The sequence below is a fragment of the Melospiza melodia genome, chromosome 1, assembly GCF_035770615.1.
Source record: "Melospiza melodia melodia isolate bMelMel2 chromosome 1, bMelMel2.pri, whole genome shotgun sequence".
Classification (NCBI taxonomy): Eukaryota; Metazoa; Chordata; class Aves; order Passeriformes; family Passerellidae; genus Melospiza; species Melospiza melodia.
The window spans coordinates 48,497,327-48,521,217 of record NC_086194.1 but is presented as its reverse complement, the minus strand read 5'-3'; the positions used below and the strand labels follow the sequence as shown (position 1 = coordinate 48,521,217).

The window sequence follows — 23,891 nt, the reverse complement described above, 5'->3', positions numbered from 1 at the left end:
GAAATGCTAACCAGTTGGGCTGAAATTTCCCATGCTAAAAGTTTGTCTCAGCTGATTCTTTCCAAAATAAATAAATCAGGCTGAACTGGTTCAGCCATTTCTGAGAACAACAGAACAACTTTTCTGAGAACAACTGAGAGAAAAACATGTTATTATTCCTAGTTTTGTTTTGGTTTTTTTTTTTTTTTAATAACTATTTCATTAAAAAGCTCCAGTGCCTCCATGTTTTGGAGAAAGGACTTAAAACTTTGGCAGGGGAAAAGTTTTTATTAAAAGTTGCCCAGATTTGGCTAAGTTATAAGCCTTTTAAAAAAATCTGTTTGCATAGGCTGTATAGATTCACTTCTGCACGAATACGGTAGAGCCTTCCTGTGTACTGGTTAGATGTAGTATCTGCCATCCTCACAGATGTTTCTCCATGGCACAGACAGCTTAAGTGGGACGTGGGGGTGAAGGGGGAAGTACATGGTCCCAAGTGCAGAACTGAGAGGGTCACCCTCCATAAGGCACAGTGACGGAGTGAAAAGAAAAAGCAGAGAGCAAAATAGCAAGGCAGAGATAAGGAGAGGTGTGGAGCTCAATGAGCTTGAGAGGTGAGAAGATGAAGTCACCAGCATGGATAGTTAATAAGGATTTAATACCGATCTTCTAATGAGTATGAAGTGACCAAGCCAAGCTCTGAGGAGAGATGATAAACATTTATATGGACACTTTTGTGATGTTGGTCACAAGGGTTTTGAGGTGAAGAGAGAGATGAGAATGTTGATTCCATGGTCAGAAGGCTTGATTTATTATTTTATGATACATATATATATTACATTATGACTATACTAAAAGGAAATAAAAGGAAAAGTTCTCAGAAGGCTAGCTAAGCTAACAGAAAAGAATGAATAACAAAGGAGCTCTCTCCGACTGTCCCAGAGAGAGCTCGGTCCTTGATTGGCCACTAATTATACACATCCAACATGGGCCAATCACAGGTGCACCTGTTGCATTCCACAGCAACAGATAACCATTGTTTACATTTGCTGCTGAAACTTCTCAGCTTCAGCAGGAAAAACTCCTAATGAAAGGATTTTAATGAAAAGATGTCTGTGACACACTTTCATCTAGTTTCTTTTTACAGTGGTCTCGTCTACCACCAGTACCGTGACATTGCTTCCATACCCTCAAAAAGGAGGTGGTATGGTCCTTACCTTTTAACTGTGCACAAAGCCAGGCAGAAACAGAGTATCAGAATTATCAGAAGTATCAGCTGATCTTGAACACTTAGCTGGAAATAGCAGAAATTTAACTTCTCCAGGGTACTTTGCACTACCAATCAGATGAGAAGTTGTTCAAAGCATATCTGAAATCATCGTCATGCGCGCTCTGCATCTTTTGCAAAGGATTAAAGGGGTCACTTTCTAAACCCTCCAAAACTCTGCATTCATTATCAGAGACTTCCCTTGAATATCTCAGCTCAAATACTTGGCTACAGGTTACTGTTATGCAGTGACTCTAGAGCAAAGGAAGGGAGCAGCTTCATCTTTCCCCATCTGTAATTCCTTTTTTCATTCATGATGCTGCCTCCATTTCTTGCAAAAAAAGAAGGCTTAGGTGTCTTTGGACACAGGTATCTTCTGCTTCAAAAATCTGATTCTAGTCCCTAACACTGCTCATCCTGTGCCATCAGAAAGATGGGAAGCCAGTAGAAAGCACTGCATAATTGATGCAATTGAAGAGATGCACAAAAGCAAGACCAGATCCTTCTCTATTTCCCAACTCCTGCATGTTTCTCTTTGCAGTCTTCACATTCTTTTGGGGAGGATGCAAAGTTTACATAAAATAGGGTCGAAACCAAAACAATTTACAATTTTAATTTTTGCAATGCACAATTGTACCAGACAGCAATAACTTCACCCACCACTGACACTGTGGCATTCAAAGGTTGCATAATAAGAAGCGTCTCAGCATGGTTAAAAGCATCTGAGCAACATTCCCACCACTTCTTGAGAGCATCATTTATTCTGCATGCATGGAAACACAGTAAGGCTAAATGGCCTTAGCCAAACTGAACAGTGAAGGAGAATATAAAATGGGACAAGGAAGCTGACATGATGTAAATTGGGGCCCACCTCTCACCCAAAACCCTGCAAAACATGGAAGGTAGCTTGTCCTGAAACTGGGAACCTCCCCCACACTGACAAGACTCGTGTAAAGAAGTTGACAAACTGCAACGCTACATATGACCTTCCCCATGGTAAATCATTCTCCTGCCCATATCTTAAAATATTCCTGCTTTTGCCATGACTTTCACCAACCTAAACTTGCCTGTCATTTTCTTAGTCAAAGGCAAGGTTTGCACACTTGAACACTTAGCTAATGAAGAATTCAGTATCTTTTTAAACTCTTTTCTTACATAAACCCAACCTGAGATCACATATGGTGACATACAAAACTTTTAGATCACATTTGGTCCGGAGAACATACAAGAACACTAAAATACATTTACTTATGTGTTTTCAATGAGAGTCTACTGACCCAACTACTCTTCAGCTGGCTGCCCAGCAGCTCCCATAAAAGTGGGATGGGAGATGCCTTACAGAGGAATCTATCACCATGTTTGAAGCATCTGAGTGATAAAACAGTGATTTTGTAAAAGAACACAAAACCCCAATGTATTAGAAAAGCATTAAAAACTAATAGGAATAAAAATAAAACTGTTACAGTTTTATTTTAAATCCTCACTTAAACCTTAATTCACACAGAAATTTTACTTGCATATTTAACAATCCCGCAGACAGCAAAAGGGCCATTATGAAACACCGAAGTAAACAAAAATGAGGAAAATCCAAACAAATCAAACTCAGCACTAATAATCTCTCTGACAGCCATTTTGGAGAGTAAGAGGCTTCACCACTGAGATTTTTGGTTCTGGGAGAGGTGGATTGAACATATGTGTAGGAGACACCAGTCCTACCCCTTGATGTGCTGCTGGGAAGAACTCTGCCTCTGTGGGGGCAGGCACACGAGAGGAGATCTGCAGAAAAGCTCGTTCTGCTGACTGTGCATGACAGCCCTGGGTAAGCAGGGGCAAGATTTAACTATCCTTGATCAACCCAGATGTGCCTCACATCCCAGCTTCATAGAGAATTGCTCTGTGTCCTGGAAATAGCCAGCACAGAAACCTAAGATTACACAGGATCTGAGTTTAACAGCACATGAAAAGTGAATGGTTAAGTTGTTGTTTTATAAAGAGAAGTACTTACCAGCCAAAATTAATAGCAAAATGTACACAAATATAAAAATGATAATAAAAAAATTAAAATAAGAAATATTTTCTCTTCTTGTTTTTAACCAGCCAAGTCCTGAGTGTACTGCCTCTATTTGTTTTAGGTGCCTGATATTTTATTGGCTTCTTGAGGGGAAGCACAGAGTCCTGAAAATAGGTCTTGGCAAAGAAACAGGAGAGGAAATTATTTTTAATTAGTTTGTTTTTTCAGAAAAATGTAATGTATTTGCAGCCTGCACTCACTTCTAATATTATTTTTATAATAATTGAATTAAATTATAATTTCAAAAAAGCCCCAACCTAAAAGGAAGTGCCCCAACTAGGCCTCAAATAGGCACCTTGAAACAGATTTGAAGAAGTCACTTGGACAATTATCCTACTTGCCTGACTGAGATTGTTTCTCTTCCTTTCCTATCCTATTCCACCCTATCCTGCCCTATGCCTCACCCCATTGTACACTATGGGACTCTCTCATGATCCTTAATACTCCCTTTGTCTCTGTCTGAAAATGGATGAATTCCAGCATATAAAGACACACATGTTTTTGCTCCCATGCTTTGAAGAATTTCTTAACTCTGGACCATATCCTGCACAAATAATTCCATTGATTTTGCTGGAAGCAATCATGTCAGATAGGTGGGATACAAGCTGGGTTCAGTACTTTCTTCTCCCAAGCTAAGGAAAGCATTTTTCTGAATAAGAGACCAAGTGAGTTAAATACAAAGCCAGAAACCCACAGAATCACACAATCACAAGGTGTTAAAGATGTACTGCTGTGCATCCAAATACTGTCCCAGCTCTAAGACTCCTCGTGAAATCTGGGGACGTAGGCAGAGGTCCCTCAGGACATAGCCCAGGTAACATAAAGACACACTCCTGGACCCTCACAAAGGCCTGAACTAATAAACTTGTCTTCTGAATAGGTGATTTTTTGCATGTTAATAATGTAATTCATAACAGTGAACTATTTTTCAACATTTCTCAGAAAAAAAAGTCATTAATGTTAAGATCATGCTACCAGATCTTTTTCAGGTGCTCAGTCTGCATCCTGCTGGGTCCTTCCCAGCCCTGAAGCCTGCTAGCCTGCCCATCACCTAACACATCTGCCTGACTCCCAGGGTTTACTTCTGCACTTCCAAGGGCTTCCCTGTGAGAGCCAAACCAAGAAGAAAGCAGCTGCTTGCTGTCCAACTGCCTTTGTAGTGACTCAGAGGAGCAGAGGTGCTGTTAGTGGCCTGGCCAGACCCATGTGATGTATTCAACAATATCAGACAAGGTCATTTGCTAGAGAGAAGCAAAATAATGGTCTGAGATTGAGACTGGGTAATAAAAACTCTTTCTGTGCTAAATCTGCCTCTGCATAATTTGGCTCTGTGGCTTTGGACAATCAACCTACAGTACCAGAGCCTTAAAATGCTGTTTATTATTCTTCTTTGATTGCTGTAGTATTGGAGAGACACAAATCTGTGATCACAAACCAGTTGTGTGAGGCATTGTGTTAACAAAGAATCAAACCACTAATCCTGCCCCAAAAAAACGCTGAAAAAATGGTAAAACAAACCTTACTGAAATGTGTACTGGGGTTTCATGAACCTAGGGCTTTAACCTGTTGATTCAGATTTCCCAGCTGTAGCTATTGTAACCTTAAAACTCTCATTCATGTAAGCCAGGACTTATATTACCTAGTAGTATAAAGCTACTGAAAAATGGAAGCAAAATTTTATGCATTATTTGTATCTGAGATTCTGTATTACTCAGCAAGAAACAGTATTTGCTGTTTGATATCTCAAACAGAGGTCACTGCAATTATTTGCAAGTTAACTTTACTTTGGTGATTAAATGAACACTTGAAGCATGTGTCTGCCTTTGTGGTACTACTTAATTCTTTGCCAGTTGTCTTTGTAAAAAGACACTTTTAAACATTTCAAAAGGAGCTAACCCCACATCTGACTAGAAGAAATTGCCCTACAGATATCCCAAATTGTCTGTTCTAGTGTGCACAGATAGGTACATCCACATATTTAATTCTTGAGGCGTCTTGAATCCTCTTGATAAAGTACCTCACAATGTTACCACTCTTTATTACAAATTTTTTTCTGAAAATAGAGTGGGAGAATGGGAACCTTTACTAGAAGTGTGACTACATAACCCCATCTTCTCAGGTCCTCAGATCAAGAATAGTTCAAGGGAACAACGCTGCCAAGCAGACATGCAGACAGTTGATAAACACCCATCAGGTCAAGAACACTCATCTGCTTTTGGAAGGATCTGGCAAGCTCATTTCAAAAGGGAGAAGCATTCGTTTTTTAGTATATTTCTGGGAACTCCTTTCCTCTTTCCCATTAAGTTTTCGGTAATTTCAGACTTGTGTTTTTCTTCTGGTATATCAGACCTCAAGAACAACAGTCATTTACCATATTTGATCTCACTTGTTTGGCAGTGGTGCAGGACTATGGTATATTGTACAAATACAGGACTGTGCCAATACATGTGACAGTAAATGTAATGTGATATTGTGTAAAAGCAGCATCTTTTAGTCTGACTTAAATCACTCACAGATTGTAAAGGCTCATTTTTTAAAAAAAATTTTCAAGGAGATCAAGCTCCCTGTACCAGGTATCTAATTAACAAGGTATATGAGGAACTTCGACCACACTACTAGTTTCTGAAGCACAGAGAATTAGCCAATTTAAGTCCTGTTAATAATGCAGTTTGTGTAGAAAGAGAACCTTAAATACAGGAATCAAGAGCTGCAAAGTCAAAGCTACACCAGCTAAAGAATGAGATACTTTTGTGACTTTAATTATGAAACTCAATAAAAAATTATGCAATTTCTTATTATTTTGTTTTCCCATAAATTAGATTAGTTATTTTGGCAAACACTAAGGGAAAATCAGCTCTTCAGCAAGAAGCCTGTTTCCTTTGCTGTCCCTTTTTGGCTATTTGACACTTCTAAATAATCCACAAAGTCAAAGCCCTGAGAACAATGCACTGCAATTGATGTTGAAATTCAGAAAAACAATAAAGCAAGAGGCTACAAGATGCATTGCCCTTAATAGACAGCATCTGTCTGTTTCCATAAGTAACAGTATATTCGTAACTGGAGCCCTCAGTAGGCAACAATGCAGCTCAAAAGGAAAGGAATGGAAGATGTGGCCAGCATACCATAATGCTTTCCAGTGAATCAATGGAATCTCCTCCTAGGGAATATGGTATATAATAGCAGAACCACACAATATCAAAATATACTTGAGGTCAGAGATTATTTTCCTGTTATGGGTTTGTAAAAAAGTCTAGTACAATGACTCTTCCATGAGTAAGTTAATAAAGGTTACTGGAAAATCACAGCAGGGCTTAGAAGAGACCAAAAAGAGTGAGGAAGGCCAGGACTCACCTCTCAGTATATACAAACAACCTTAGGAAAGATGAAATAATAAAGAGGGAAATGGCAGAGGTACATTAGAATTTATTTATTACATTTCTCACCCTCTTTGCGCTATATGAAGAAGGGAAGTAAATAATTGGAAGAGCTGATGCTCAAAACTGAGACTTGGAAACGCTCTTTTGAGAGTGCAATTATTTTAAGGCTCTCTGTGAGGTTGTAAAGACGTGAGAAATAGGAAACAGAAATTTAGCATGTAGAGAGCCAGAAAAAGCATGGTTACAATGACTGAGAGTATCTCAAAAAAGGAAAAAAACATACTCAAACATAAAAGACGTACCTGTGTTCCTGTTTTTAATTTTACATTTGTAGGCCAGCCAGAAGCCCGCAGCTTATGCCACAAGGGCTGGCGGAACCTGGGCAAGGCCAGGAGCAATGGCGGCCAAGCGCCCCTACATGAATAAATGCTCCACAGGGAGCAGTAGAGGCCAGGGCAGGCCAACAGGGTGTACTGGATGGGATCCACCCAAGAGTATTGAGGGAGTGCACACAATTGCTCACCGAGACACTTTCCATCATTTCCCAGCAGTCCTGGCTCACTCAGGAGGTCACAGTTGACTGGAAATTAGCAAATGTGATGTTCATCTGCAAGAAGGGCAAGGAGGAGGATAGAGGGAACTACAGGCCTGTCAGCTTGATGTCAGTGCCATGAAAGGTCATGGAGCCGATCACCTTGAGGTGCATTATGCAGTATGCGCAAAATTGGGTCCAGCCCTCAGGGGTATATGAAAGGCAGATCTTCCTCGGCCAACCCAACCTCCTAGGATAAGGTGATCCGTTCAGGGGATGAGGGAAAGGATATTGATGCATTCCTGGGTTTTAGTAAAGTGTTTGACACCATTATCCACAGCATTACCCTGAAGGAACTGGCTACCTGTAGTTTGTATGGGTGCACTGTTCGCTGGGTTCAACACTGTCTGAAAAGCGGGGATCTAAGAGTGGTGGTGAACGGAGTTAAATCCAGCTGGTGACCAGTGATGAGTGGTGTTCCCAAGGGCTCATAACTGAGGCTAGTCCTGTTTAGTATCTTTATCCATGAACTAGATCAAGTGCACCCTCAATAAATCTGTAAATGACATCAAGCTGGGCAGGAGTGCTGTTGATCTGTTGGAGGGTACAATTGCTCTACAGAGGGATCTGGACAGGCTGCATCAATGGGCTGAAGCTAATGGTATAAGGGCAACAAGGGCAAGAGCTGGCTCCTGCACTTGGGTCACAACAACCATAGGGAGCACTTCAGGCTGGGGCAGGAGTGGCTGGAAATCTGCCAAGGGTGTGCTGGTTGTCAGCAAACTGAACATGAGCCAGGAGTGTGCCCAAGTGCCCAAGAAGGCCAGTGGCATCCTGGTTTGGATCAGCAAGGGTGATCAAGGCAGGGACAGCCCCGCTGCACCCAGCCCGGGTGAGGCTGCACTTAAAACAGTGTTCAGTTCTGGGTCCCTCGCTACAAGGACATTGAGGGGCTGGAGGGTGTCCAGAGAAGGGAAATGGAGCTGCTGAAAGGTCTAGAGCACAAAGCTTATGGGGGGGCAGCTTAGGCATCTGGAGAAAAGGAGGCTCAGGAGGGACCTTATTGCTCTATACAACTTCCAGAAATGGGGTTGCAGCCAGGTAGGTGCCAGTGTCTTCTCGCAAGGAACAAGTGAGAAGACGAGATAAATTGGCTTGAAGTTGTGCCAGGGGAGGTTTAGATTAGGTATTTGGAAAAATTTCTTCCAGCATCATAACAAGCTCAGCAGGGTGGCTGAGTCACCATCCCAGGGGGTATTTAAAAGACCTGAGGATGTGGTGCTTAGGGACATGGTTTAGTGGTGGCTTTATTGTTGTTAATTTAACTCTTGGACTTAATGATCCTAAAAGTAATTTACAACATAAATAACTTAATGATTCTAATTGTCAGATTTATTTGGAGTTTTCACATCTTTCTCTTAACCAGGGTGTGAGACAGAATATTAAATTGGATGTTAGCTCTGCCCCCTATGAAAGTATCTATTTTACACATCAGAAAGGCATAGAAGTTCCTTAACTAAATTAAAATACTCTCCCTTTTTCACATACATATTTAAGAATAAAATAATAATAAAAGATAAAAAAATATTTTTTCAACTAGAACTGGGTACTGCAGCTTCTTACATGTCAACTTCTGTTTAAAAACAGAGAAGGATCTTCATATACCATGAACAGGGATTACATGCATTTCAGGAGCCCTATAATGATCTTCATCGAGATTGTAAATCCCATCAGGCATACACTTGGCCAGTTAGTTGCTTTTCAGTATGCATTCCTGCAGAAAAAGTAATCATGAAGCAGTCTGAGGAACAGATTGCCCTTTGGAACAGATGGGGATGAGGTCCTTATTCTGATAGATCAAACTTTTATTTCATAATGGAATATTCTCTGGAAAAATTTGTGAGGATATGTACTTGTACCAGATTGCTATCCCAAGACGTAATGATTTCCACCTTCCATCTGCAATGCTTTCCTTAAGCGGGATGATTCAGGTCTTTCTGATATCTATCCAATATAAAAAAATAAAAAGACTGTGACTGTTTTCAAGGGAGTTTGGAAGTCAGGCCAGATAATCAGATGCAACAGTTTGAAAGCTAAGTACTTTTCAACTTTCCAACCTCCATCCAAAGATGTGAGTATAGCTTATTGTTAAATAAACTTTGTGAAAGATGGAGATTCATTTCACTGGAAATACACGCAACATGAAATCATAGCACGGAACTACACTCCTCCTCCCCACCTCCAAGGTAAAAATAACTTCATTTCAACCAGAAGTCTTTGTGCAGGTCTTTTTCTTCTTCCTTCAGCAGCTATCAATCAAAAGTCATACTGTTAGGTGAATGCACAAATTAATGACTGGATTCAAGTACAGTGTGTCAGTGTGTTAAAATTCCAGGTGGAACTGACTGAAAGTGTGCAAAACAGAAGAAAAAGAAAAAGAAGGGAATGTCTGTGTGAAAGAAAACATATAGTTAGGGAAGATGTTAATTGCTATATGGTTGTAAAGGAAATGGCATATTGCCATCCTTCCATACATACCCACTGCGAAGTGGTGCAGTGATGATTTAGAAAGAGAAGTTTACAGTTCTGGGTCCATTAGGAGGTCATTTATTCTGCTCTGCTTAGTCCTCATGAGACTAGAATTCTGATGTTGCTCCTGGTTTTGGATGCCTCACTTAAAGGAACAGATAAACAGATAGGACATAGTTCAGAGAACAGCAAGGGCAGTGGGATGTTTAAGAAACAGGACCTATGAAGAAATTGAGCATGTCTGGTCTGCAACAGGAAGACTGAGGTATGATGATAAGATGGTCAGTATATCAAAGGTAAAAATTAATACCAACTTTTTTCCATGTCACCTGAAACAAGGAGGGCTTACTTAGGAAATACTCTGAAAATGTCTGTCTTCTTATACTCCAGCTTTTACAAGAGCTGGTAAAAATATCAGGGATCAGGGACAATCTATGTAAAGCTTTTCTCCAGGATGGAGGAACAGGTTATATGGTAACTTGGGGACCTTCCCAGCCTTACATGTAAGTGATTGGAGAATACTGATGGCTGCTGGTCTTTTTTTTGTAACAGACCAGCTCAATCAATAAATCCTGATATTATAAGACCTGAATTCTTGACACTGTTACCTTCATAAAGATGGTGAACAACCTTTGGGATGACTTCCTGAGACCTCTCAAATGCAATAGTGGCACTCTCTGAGGAGTCTCAGCAGAGGGCTCCATCTTATTTCACACAGGGATTTCAGAGATGGTGCCATCTCCTGCACATTGGTGACCTTCAGCTCTGTCTTCCTGCACAATTATCTCTAATTACACCATCACACTGTTTTCAGTGCCTGAATGAATTAAAGACAAATAGTGCCTAAAATCAGGACTGGTGAGATAGGTGTCAAATGAAACACATCCAGCATTCACGGGAATAATTAGAAGGTTGAACTATCTGTTAAACTTGCTCTTCACAGAACTGTTTTTCTTTGGTCCTCTATTGAGTTATTGTGCTTTTTTTGTCATGGCAACAACTTTTCCACCTTCGGGGAGGTGGGGAGTGGCTTTCAGCAGTCACCACAAGCCTACTGCTTGTAGGAAACCTCCGTAAGCAATAGCCATGATGCAGCACAAGAAACTGGCATGTCCTTAAAAATCAGCTGAGCTGAAAATACCTAAGTAATTAGAAGATGAAAATTCATTTCGAAACCTTTCTCTTCAAGTTATTAGGACCACATCAGTGTGTTTGATACAGAACTATTTCCCAGGTTATCTGTTAGTCCATCACAGAAACAACAGTTGCTGAAGACACTGCAATCAGCTAAAGGAAGCGTGGTTAAGCACACATTTCTATTTTTAAGAATGTTTATAGCTATTTCAATTTTATTAAACCCCTGACACATTTATTTTTCATTCAAGGACAGTTCTAAGAAGCAGCAGCAAGGAGGGCAAGACCTGTAAATAATATTGGTATAAATATACTACATTGGCACAGCTGAAAGTTTTCCATTACTCGGGAAAAGGTCACTAGACCTATTGAACATGTTTAGACTACCCATGCTGCTTAAAACATGACAAAAATAGCTTTACCATTTAGAATCTGACACGAATACAAACTGAAGTCTTTAGCAGGCTGGTATGTTTACCTAATTTTGGGGTGTTTTCCTGACATGGAGCCCAGTGTCCTACATGCACACAACACAGGGAGCCACCGTTTTCTTTGATCTTTGCCTAATCATATGAATTTAGAACTTTTGTGCATGCTAAAAGTCTTTTCCTTTACCATTCCTATAATCATAACAGACATTAACATAACTCGTTTTAAAAAGAGAAAATGACTTTTAAATTATTTCAAAATTACACACTATCATATTTGCATATTAATGTTTTTTGCTGTTCTAATTGCATTATTTTATATACTTAATGGGCAGAATTTTCAAAACTGACCAAAGCTTCCTATTTCGGGCATTCAACATGAAGATACTTAAAAAGGGAAAATTTTCAGAGGGATAGCATTTATTATGTTCTAAAATTCAGTCTGTCAGAGTAAACATTGCAATATGGAGGTGACCAATTTTACTAGACGCTTTTTTTTGTATTCAAAGACTGCATAAAAAACTCCTGAATTTTCTCTCCAGAGAAGCATATGAGCAGAAATCACTTTCTGCCCATCAGATTTTCTCCCTCATCCCTCATGTTTCCAACTGTCAAGAGACAATTGCTCTTTCCACATCATAGGAGCAGATCCTCATGTAACTGCTGCTGTTTGCAATTTCCATCCATCAGCTATGTAATTAGAGAAAAATATGGCTCAATAACTCCTTCTCCAAAATTATACATGAACCTGACCCAAAGTCTTGTGAAATCAGCCAGAAAAGTTTCACTGATTTTTACAGATGCTACACCAGGTGTTCCATTTACAAGAAAAAATAAGTTGAAAAAAGTTTAAAACCCAGCATGGCTATCAACTTATCTCAAATGGGCAACAAAAGGAGATGCTGAAAGGTAAACATAACATTTTATGCAATCTCACCTATACAAAAATATATTTCCACAAGTTTTACACAACTTTTTCATATTCTGTGCTTTGTGATATTTATTTTTCTTCTCCCTTATAGTGTTCTGGGCTTTGTTTTTAGGCAAAGTAATGAATATCTGTATATCCTTAATTGGAAATACCTAAATTATATGAAACATCTTTTTGTCATAAAAACTCTCCTTTGGGAAGGCTTTTTTATGTACTCTCTTGCTACAGCTAACTGGACAAAAATTCTACAACTCTGAGAGTATGGAGACTCAGAAAAATTAATTTGCTTATGAGAAAACTTTGGAGCATTTTCATTTATCCCTTTGTTTTCTGGTCTGCTGTATTGTGTGGAGTACTTGATCTCCCACATTTCCTGCATTGCATTAACCTTGTAGTTGGACTCATCCAGGGAATAGGAAAGTGGTTTCTGAGGGAGGGAGGTGCTACTGAAGCAACCAGGGGGAGAGAGAATGGAAAAATCTTCTGCAGCAGCCAAGCTCATGTTGTTACTGCCTGCCCCAGTGCTCTGCACTGCAGGTGTATCTCAATGGCATTGTACCTGGAGGCTGCTATGATTAAAACTTGATTTCTACATGTGCTACTTCACTACAGACAGCTTGGGCTAATGATTTGAGCTGACTTCATTCCTTATGCTTGATGCTTGTTCATACACTGTACTAAGATCCTGGTAAACATCATATGCATATTGTAATGATGAGATGTTCTTTTGCTTTTCATATTTTAAGGGACATTAAAAAAAAACTCAAAAACTATCTACAAAAATAATCTATGGAGTTTTGCAGCCTGGAAGTGCATTCACATATTTAGGGGCATGAATCAAGCTTGAAAGGCTGATTTTTTTCCATTCTTTCAGAGGAAGGAAATCCAAAGAACCAAACTGTGTTTCAGACATGTTAAGACTTCCAAAACACAACAAGACATGGGTCCCACTTGACCCACCATGGATCCCTCTACCTGGCTCCAGCTAAGCAGCTGTGGTACCTACATTTTTGAGGCAGTGCCTGGAATATCATCTGACTGTATGTCACTTTGACTTGGCTTGACTATGCTAGCACAACTTAAGTGACAGACTGGGTACTCTGAACATCTCTAGTGACCAATTGTTTTCTTCTTCAGAGGACTAGATGACTTGCTTTAGGAATTTAGGAACTTACAATAACCTGGCTATGAGGTATATACCTTGTGAAGTCACCTACTCTTAGCACTCAGTGAAACTAACAAAAAATGTGTATGTCAATAAACAAAGAATACACATAAATGTATTGAGACTCAATATCTTCATGCTTACATTTGGTTTAGAGATAGGCAGAGCAGAAGTTAAAAAAATTAGGAACTTTTTATCTTCTGCTGTGTTGAAGCAATTAGGCGGTCTCTCACATTTTCCCTCTTCAATAGCAAGGGGATAAACTTAATGCAATAGGGTGTCTCTGATCTCATACCCTTACCTCCTCTCACTCTCCCTAATTCTTTTTTTTCATCTATAAAAAAAGCACAGGAAATACCTCACACTTTATCAAAATGTTATCTGAGTTTGTGCATTCCTCTATTCTCTGGAAGAAACAGGATAACAAACCAGTCTGGCTTTGTAAATCCTGTGTGGTTTTGGGCACAGGTACTTAAAATGATACAAGAAAGTGTCCAGATAATCACAGAATCACAGAATGCCTTGGGGTGGAGGAGACCTTAAAGATCATCTAGTTCCAGCCTCCTGCCATGGGCAAGGACATCTTCCACTAGACCAGATTACTCAAAGTCCCCAGGTACTCTCACAGATAAGAAGAAGAAATTAATTTCTTGTACAGAAGATGTAAGTTAACAAATATGGATCTAATAAAATAGTGATACATTAATTTGGAAACTAATTCTACTAAGAATTCCTCAATCTGTACAGAATTCTGCTCTGCAAGTTAGCATCCTCTGAGAATTACCATAACTGCACAGCATGAGTAAACTTTCCAGTGCTGGCTGCCTAAAAGTATGGCAGAATCCTAAGTTTCCTGGCAAGAAAAGTATCTAAATATGATAAAACCACAGTTGCAAATAGTATTAGGAGATACTGAAAGAATGAAAAATGAAATCTTTCTTCATTGTGTTCACTGAGTGGACTCTGGTCTCTATGAGTGTTTAAAAACCTTTAGCACTGCCATGCACAAAACTGCCCTTGGAAAATTATGGGGAAAATCTGGCCATTCCCCCTGAGAAACATTAATTTCTGAAAAGACAGGTATCCATACAAACAGTAGGTCTCCATGCAGACAGACTACTTAAGAAGAAATTTCCAGCTGTTTAGCAGCTATACAGGTCTCATACCAGCTTTCCTGTGTACGGTTTCACCAAAATAAATGGCAAGCAAGACACATTTTCAGAAGCCCCAGTATCTACTGAGCCATCTCATTTTCAGATGAAGTAGCAGCCGTGAATTCCCACAAAGAACTGGCAGAAGGACAGCAAATTAAGGCTTGCTAAGAGTGAAAGCACCAGAACTGACAGAGTAAGGGACGGGCAACATCAGAGACCAAAACCTCAGTGGGAAGTCTTATTAGTGGTTTATCTTCCTTGCTATCTTTTTTTAAAATTTTTTATTGCAGTTGGTCCCAACCTCCAAATAAGAACAGAGCAGAATGAAGACAGAAGTTTTTGTTCACTTTCTTGCTGGTAAGGATTACATTATTTGAAGGTATTTGGAGCCCTTTTCATGTTACTCCATTAAAGCTTTAAGAAAATGTACATTAGAAAATGGTTTGTTCCAAACAGACAACTTGAAAAATTAGTTACAGACATCACAAAACTTTTCCTGCTAAGGCAGCTGACCGTGTGCTTTGAACATACACTCTGAAGTATGAAATAATATTTGGCAACAGCTATAAAGGAACAGATTCTGAAGAGCGCATTACTGCAACTAGAAGTCAATCATTAAGGGTCAGTGAAGCCGTTTTTGGAATGATTTACTTGTGAAATATTCAACTGACCAAAAGGTAAATATGCAGGGTATTATTACAATGTTATTTTTTAAATTAAGTGAAGAAGTAAGCAACCTTAAGAAGAGATGTTGCAATACATGTGGTAATATTGGTCTTCTGCCTTGTTTGCTATCCATCATATCATCACATTCCGTTATGAACCATCCTCAGGAAAAATAATACATATAGAAAATAAGATAACTAGTATGTAGACAATATCTCTTTCCATTTGAGAAGGGCAAATGAGTTTAATGAACTTGAGGACAAGCCACTTCTTAGATGTTTCATATTAAAAAAAAATTTGAGCAGCAATGAAGAGATTGCTTTTGTTTATGATTTTGGGAGAAGCTAGAGCAAAGAAATTTAAGCTAGAGCAAAGAAAGTTTCAGTCTTCTGGTATCTAAAAGAAGGCAGCAATTGAGATTTTTACTACTCTTTTAGAACTCCATAAATGTGATGTGCTGTTATCACTCTTAGATCACTCTTTGGGGACAGTTGGGTTGAATCAGACAGTTATACAGTCCTACATGTATTTCTATTAAGCTTTGAAACATGTTCATTTTTTAGTTACAAAATAAAACAGAAATTTAAAAAAATGCAGACAGAGCTCCAGAATCAACATGATTTGGTATCTCTCACTGATATTTGACAATCTACATCTTCTTCACTGCTGGAATCTTACAGGTTATTTTTTTTTTCAGACAAGAAATGAATAATCCCAAGATTGCTGACCCTCGTATGCCAAAGAAATAAGCTATACACAGGCAGTGTGGCATCTGCACACATGTTACCATGAATTTTTCAATCACTCCTTCAGTATGGCAGTGTATAGCACTGACCCACAGCCACAGGGTTGATTGAGGTGATTTCCAACCTATGCATCCAGTCTCCTCTGTTCCTCCCTCATGGACAGAAGGGCAGCAATTCAGAGGGATCCAAATTTCAGACAATCATTAAACCAACAAGGAGCTATTCAGTGGGGAAAGGCAGAAGGCTGGATGGAAGTTCCCTCTGGGCTGGATTTAGCCCACAAAACATAGTCTGGATGATGCCAGAATGGAAGGGTAAATTTCATAAGGAATGAAAGGGATAAAATAAGCTTTCATGGAATGAATAGCAAAGTAGGTCCCCAGACATATGAACTCTTAGTAGCCAAAGACTGAAAAATTGTAGTAACTACAGTGTGAGCACTGTACAAGAAGAAAATGCCTGCCAAATTCACGTTCTGATGCCAGAAATTTTTAAAATCATGAAAACACATAAACACAAATCTGTAAAAGCATAAATATGGTCATTGCTAAGTTATGGGAACAACCCTATTGACTGTAGGAATGTTGCTAGTAAAATTCTCACAGCAAAAACAAGAACTGCAGAAGTTACTGCACCTTTCTGACTTCTTGTAATACATGGGAAGCATCTTTTAATAATTGAGTGGGACACAAATCCCAATGTCTGCACATAATACTCAAAACAATGGCTGAACTGATTCTCAAATAAATGTTAGCCAGGGATCTTTATTAATGAAAGATGAAAAAAAAAAAGTGTGAGTTCACATGAAAACAAATCATTCCTTCTTTCTTACTACCGTCTGTAGTAAGAAAACCATAAATTGATTTTGGACAAGGACATTTAGGCTGCTGTTGGAAACCCCCAATTTACTCCTGAGTATGAATGTATAAGAGGTACCAGCTCCAGAAATTAATACACTACTTAAAACAAAGAGTGTCTCTCATGTTGAACCTTCAACACTTTCACAAATGGGAACAAATTCTTGGCAGAAAATCCTGTCCCTGGCCCATGACAGTCAGGTATGAGAGAGTGACCATAATACAGGCAAGGAAGCATCCTCTGGAGCCTCAGGACAACACAAAATTTCCCTGTGGAATCTCAGATCTCAAGTCAACATACATATATCTCCCCTGGGGCCATGAAAGCGAGGCAGTGAACAAAAACAACTGAAAGAAGCAGGGCTGCTTGGCAGTGGTGAGGAGAAGTTTCACTGGCCACTGGTACCTTCACGTTATGCAATGCCATGCCGGGCATAATGCTCCTTATTCTAGAAGAGCCAAAATATTGCACAAAGTGGCCCTGTTTTACCCAGACATCATCCCCTCCCCAGCACATCAGACACTGTACCATGCCTTGAAAACACTCTGGAGGAGAAAATAATTTGCCCTTTGAGTAAAGAAGAGCAACAGGTAAAAATACCTCATGAGAGAGAACTCCTCAAGTTGCTAAGCATGCGATTCCTTGCAAATCTACAGGTAAGGTCAAAATAAAAGTCATCTGAAGACAGGGATGAAGCTGATAAAGATGATGTTCAGGAGTTGGATTGTTGCTGCTGCAGCTACACAGATTCACAACTGGATGACCTCAAGTCTGAATAGCTCAGTATTACTTATTATGCCATGCCAAGGTTAGCCACCAGTCAGTTTAAAGCAAAATAGAGAGGACAGAAGGATACCTGAACCATACCTTTCAATTTTGAATCAACCAATGACTTGGCATACCAAAAAAGGCTTAATAAGGAACCATTTCACTGACTTCACTTGTCTGGGAAAATGTCATCCAGTTGAAAACCTGTCCCATGAAGATAATAAATGGATAAGCCTGTTGATATGCAATACAAATCAGATCTGTATCTGGAAAAGAAAATTATTTTTTACCTCACAGAAGCCCTATATTAGAAAATTCTAGTTTAACCTTCAGAGGAGATACTTCTTCAGATGAATGGCCTTTGGTCCTGTGAGAATAGGTGTGATGTTGTCAGTTGTGACATCTGAATTGCGTCAGACCTCAAGCTGAATGGAGTCCAAATTAGGATCATGAATATAAAGATGTCTTTCATTGTGTCTGTTTAGCTGTACAGTCACATCACCATCAGCTGTCTGTGACCACAGAACACTGAACCTCTTTCTATTCATGTCCACTTTAAATCTCTACCAAAAAAGAAAAAAAAACAAAACCAAACAAACAAAAAACAAACAAACAAAAAAAATCAAATAAATCAAATTTACAGTGATTTATCTTCTGAAAACATTGGTCCAAGTTATAGATATATGGGCATATTGTATTTTCTGTGCAGTCCTGGTCTTGCCTTAAGTTTTCGCCATAATGTCCAACAGTACAACATGAGCCATAAGTTTCAGTGCAAAAACACATTATTTCAAAAAGTTCAAACAGACAAGCAAGAGATGATAAGAGGGAAGAAAGAAGTAATTCCCTAAATGTAAAGGGTACAGATGGATAAAATGCTTAAGCCAATCCACTAGTACCAAGTACAACATGGTGTTAGTGACTACCATTTAACATCTTTTAGAAAAACAAAACTTTTTAATGAGAACCTCTGTTTTTAACAACATCCAGGAAATGATATCTAGAACTCATGTGGTAGTAATAACCCCAGTGAGTGTCTGACTGGTTTTTAAGTACACCAACCAGTGCTCTAGCAAATTATCAATTTGAGGTTACTGGACATTTCATCTACATTTTTTCTCTAGCTTTAAAAGGTTTGTGGATCTGCTATTTTGAATTTAAGAGCCAGTTTATTCTGTTCAGTTTGGATATGCGCTGTGTTTTGGTATTGTATGAAATGGCTCCAGAGCACTTAGCATAAACAATGGTTTCAAGAACACTACACTAAACACAACAGCCATCTCAACGCAATGGATTTGCTTTATTCATACTCAGGTTGTTTTTTATGTTTTTGTTTTTGTTTTTTTTTTTTTAACTAACAAAGATGGTGTTGTCCAAGGAAGCACAGCACACAAGACAGAAAAAGCTTTGCTAAGCTAACAGTTCCCAACTTCCTCTAACAGAGTCCACTTGTTTGTTACTGATGCAGTTCGAGGGCTGAAGAATTTCAACTGCCTCCCCGGAGCAGTGTTTCCAGCTCCCCAACCAACCCACCTGTAACAACAACAGCAATTCACTCCAGTGCCCTCCTGAGCTGTATAGCCTGGCCGACTTCCAACAAGACCAAGAACTTGGAAAAGGGAATGATTGCTGCTGCCTGGGGGCAGGAAACAAACAGAATGAACAGCTGGAGTGCGAGGAGATGTTCGCCCATGCAGCCATCACAGATCAGAGTTCCCTCCTTGTACAGCGCTCCTCTCCAAGGAACCAGCTGCCTTGGCAGGGAGCATCACTGAGGGACTCAGTAAACTGACTTGTTTATTGGGCTTTGATGGAAAAGCAAGAGTTAAGGTTTTTACAGCCAGCCCTCCATACCTCACCACAAAATTCTCATTAGAACAACTGAGGCTTGCTTCAGGGTATTGCCTGGCATGTGACAGTCAGTGTGCATCCAGCACAGCAGCTTTCCAAAGCCACCTTCCCAAACTGACAATCACTAGCAGCAGGAGACACTTGAAAGAACATTTGACACCTACAGGAGGAAATAAATGCAGGAGGTCTAAGTACCTTCCTTCAGTTCTTGTTCTCAGAAGTGAGTTATATATACAGCAGATTATGAAGAATTTTAGGTCCCAAGAACTCAGATTACTCTTAGAGAAACTGCTGAAAATTCATTTCTGTTTCACTGCAATTAAGGGTCTCACAAGTCTGCACATTCTACATAATCTTTAAAAAATGGAATTTGGGTTCCTGGGCAACTTGGCCAATTCTGAAAATTTTACCCGTGACAGTCTTTTATTCCCCAAAACATTAAACTGCAGAAACCACTCCCAAAACCAAGTCTGGGAAACAAATTTGCAGTTGCTCAGCGTAGCTCAATACTTAGCCTATTGAGTCACCACAATGACCACAGAACGGATGGATTATACGATTTTAATAGGTCAGACACCGCTGTTTTTTCCTTTACAATCACACATCCTAAAACAACTAAAAAGTAGTTGAGATAAGTCAGACACGTGTGCCCACACTCTGTTTATTTTGAAAAGTCATCACCTCTTCTCCAGATGAATGTTGTTATATTTGCACCTGACCTTATGCTGCCTTTCCTCAGTCAAGGACAGGGATTGACACACACAGGCAAAGAGCCTGCCAGAATAAGAGACTTATTTCTCTAAACATAGCTTTGTCACTCCTCTATCACCCCAGCAGTTTGTGTGGCCAGGTGAGGAGTTTATCCCCTTAACTGTGTCTATATTTTGCAAATATGATGGAACTAAAGAAATTAACAACATGCAGTTCGGTTTTTAAATTAACACTGAATCACAGGACATCTCCTGATTGTTTTTCTGCTGTGCAGCTACAGTTTTTAAGACACTAACCCTGACAGTTGCAAATATACAGGCATCTCAATGTGCTGAGTACTGTACAACAGGCCAAGGAGGCTAATGTTAAAATACATGCATAGAAGAAAAAACCAAAAGCATTCTCTTCCTCCTACTCACTTTCTTGACCACATGGAAATTTTTTTCTTCCCACCATCATATTTCTCATAAGAAAGTACGTTATTGGGCCTTCCCTGAAAATCACTCTGTGGAAAACAGTATGGAAGATAAGTGTGAAACTCTGTGAACACAGCATATGGCAAGTAACACTCCAGCTCTCAAACACCACCTGTACTATTTCTGCTCTGCTTCTCACTTCATGTTTTGTTTCTTCATAACTGAGCACTAACACCTGTTGAGTGGCTTCAGTAGTGCTGAAGAGCACAACCCTTGCTCTATTTTGCCAAGAAAATGAAAGGTGATGGACGACACGAAGTTCTGCACTGGCCACAGTGCAGTCAGTAGGATTTTTTTGTCTGGACTTCTTTGTGCCAGGATTTCGCACCAGTTTGCAGAGATGACACACTCAAACCTACAGCATTTGAAGTTACCTCAAAAAGAAGGTCCTGCTCCATCTGAAAACCATGCTGGCGACTGCTACCTATTTTGTAAGTGTCCTGGGATAAAAGCCAACAGAGGGTTGAACAAGAGTGAGGAAGGTTTAACATCCAGAGAGCACAAGAGGAAGTAACTTCATATAGTAGGCCATAAAGGACTAAAAAACATGTTCTGTTTTTAACAGCAGGAACTCAGCTTTGCCTCAAGAGGTCTAAGGAGCTGCTTCAAGTGCTCCCCTTTCACATTATACCAGGAATGACCTAGTCCAAACAGGAAACAGCACAACATACTCAATGTTTGTTTTCTTTTCTCTTCTGCTATTAGTATCAGCTGAGCACCACACAAAACTTTAAGATTGTCTCTGCCCACCCTGTCTATCCCCAAAAATTTGATCCTGAAGGGTCAATAAGCAGCACGGCAAGGCACGCTGGAGAAAACAAAAGAAGCAGAGTGTAGCTAAGGCTGGGTCTGTAAAAGTGAAAAAAAAAGCCCAGAAATGAATCCAACTGGAATAGGTTCTCCCTGAAAAACCTCAGCCTAGGATCAATGCTGGTGGTTTTTACACTCTGAGCCAGAGTGCAGGAGCCAATTATGTGAAAAACCCACCCAACAAGCTGGTTTTCTGGAACCATAGCTATGACTTCCCTAATGAACTGGCTCTGTTGGTTGTCTGGCAAGCGAGTTGTGTGCCCAGGTGGCAGGTGACACAGTGCAGCTGGACAATGGGGAATGGGCAGTCTTTACCAATGTGGTCACTCCATCTCAGGTGATCTCAAAACAACTGATGGACAAAGAAGTGATGTTAATGAAGCAGCAATTGGGTGTTTAGCTTATGGCTACTGGTCTGGAGTTGAGGTAGGTATGTTTTACTGGGCTGATGTAGGTATGAAAATGCCACATGGCAGAACACATGAATTTGAAACATAGATCTACAATAAAACCTGAAAGTTTCATGTTTTCCTGCGGTTATGAGCCTGCAAGCCATTCCACACAGGCAAATCTTTGTGTCCTTGATTAACCTCAGCCAATAACTCAAACAGGGCTGTGTCTGATTAAGGTCCACATTTGCAAGCTTCAGAAAATGCTCTGTAGGAAAATGTGGTTGTTGGCCAACCCTGATCGCTGCACATAAGTTACATCTGATAGGAGCAAAATGTGAGAATTTAGACTGAAATTTCCTCACAGACCAGGGCAGCACTATTTTTCTTGTTGATTTTCTTGTTGATTTTGTACTCACTGCCTCAGCATAATTACCCATTTCTTGTCAATGTCAAAACAGGGTGGAGGAGAGGTTATTTTTCAAAAGACAGGATAAATCCCTTTGCCTCTAACTTTTGAAAACTTTGGTTTACAAGTCACTGTCTTCACACTGAAATGAAGTTGTGATCACAATTCTAGACCTGATCCAACACATACTGAAACCAAAGGGAGACCTTCTGTAGAATTAAATGGAAGCTTGGGTCATGCCCTGAGCAGACACTACTGCCCATATAACAAAATCAATCCCTCTCCAACTTTGGATGGGAGGAAAATTAAAGACCTCAGAGGTCAGAAATTTGTCTACAACAAAAATCTAATATAGGAGAAATCAACAAGCACACCTATGTGCACTCTGCCTCTTTCTAGTGCTACTAACCCAGACAAAACTGCATCCATAGCAGGTATTTATCAAAAATGTAAAAAGATAAGATCTTGGAAAAAGACAAAATCTGGCCCACAGTCTAAAATGTAGAGTAATTATTCAATCTTAAAATAAAGTTTTCAAATAAAGTAAACATAAGCTTGAAAAAATGAGCATAGTACAACTTAGAAGCTAGAAAAAGACTTGTGTCAGGCTTTGCAGCAGAGTTTTATGCTTGTCAAACATTAAAGTTAACCTAGGACTTGCAGAATAAGGCAACATGAGCACCCCATGGCGAGTGTCAGACTCCATGCTGTATGTCAGCAGACCACCAGCAAACACCTCTATGTTGCTTTAAACATTCTTCACATGGCTCCTATGCAAAAACAGTAATGAAAAAAGGCTGACAATGAGGGACGGTTAAGCCTGAAAATGAAACACACAAAACAGTTCTACAAGTGTCAGGGGATTTGGAGAGAAAAGGATCACAGAAGAGCACATGCTTTGGAAAGATTAAAACAATTACTGTGCAATGTTGGTATGAAATTGACTGCCAGGGAAAAAAAAAGAGCAGGAAAAAGGAATATTGATCTTTTAACAGGAGAGACCATTAGTTTGGATGACACAGCATTTGTAGGCTGGTCATTACCTTGTCTCACACATCCCCAGGATGGATGCACTATTATTTGAACAATTCATAGGTGGGAGAGCAGAGGTATGCACAGACCTGCTACTCTCACACAGTCAGGAATGTTTTGTCACGTTGTCTGAAAGTGACTGACAATCAGTAGCCAGAAATGTCTCACTCAGGAAGGCCTCTCTAGGCCCATCGTTTCTTCCACCTAAACTGAGCTTGGCAGGCTGAGGAAGGAAAAAGAGGCTCTTCTTCAGTCAGCTTTTTTCTATGTTTGTTTTTCAGCAAATCAAGAAACAGACAATGACACAGGGATTTTTTTGGGATTAGTTATGGGCTTAACAGATACATCCTGTATAAATGAAGAACAGGAAGGTCTTGCAGGGCTGTGCAATGGGAATGAATACACTGTACCACAGGTAATGGATGCATCCTGACACCCTGGCACTGACTTAGGACCAAGCACTGAGGAGGACCAAGAAGGCCCAGAGAACTTGTAACTCAAACTTGTTAGCAAATTACTGAGCTAAAGCCTCCTTCCTTATTCCATAAAGTTACTCACATGTTTGAGTGTAACCTCTTCATTATACCACAAATTTTTGGATTCATTTC

At 39.7% G+C, this 23,891-nt stretch overlaps 1 protein-coding gene across 1 annotated transcript in view; it reads right to left on the bottom strand.

The window, feature by feature from the left end:
- The window catches only part of EPDR1 (ependymin related 1), a 29,584-nt gene that overhangs the window by 5,051 nt on the left and 642 nt on the right, over window positions 1-23,891 (bottom strand). The window lies entirely within an intron of this gene.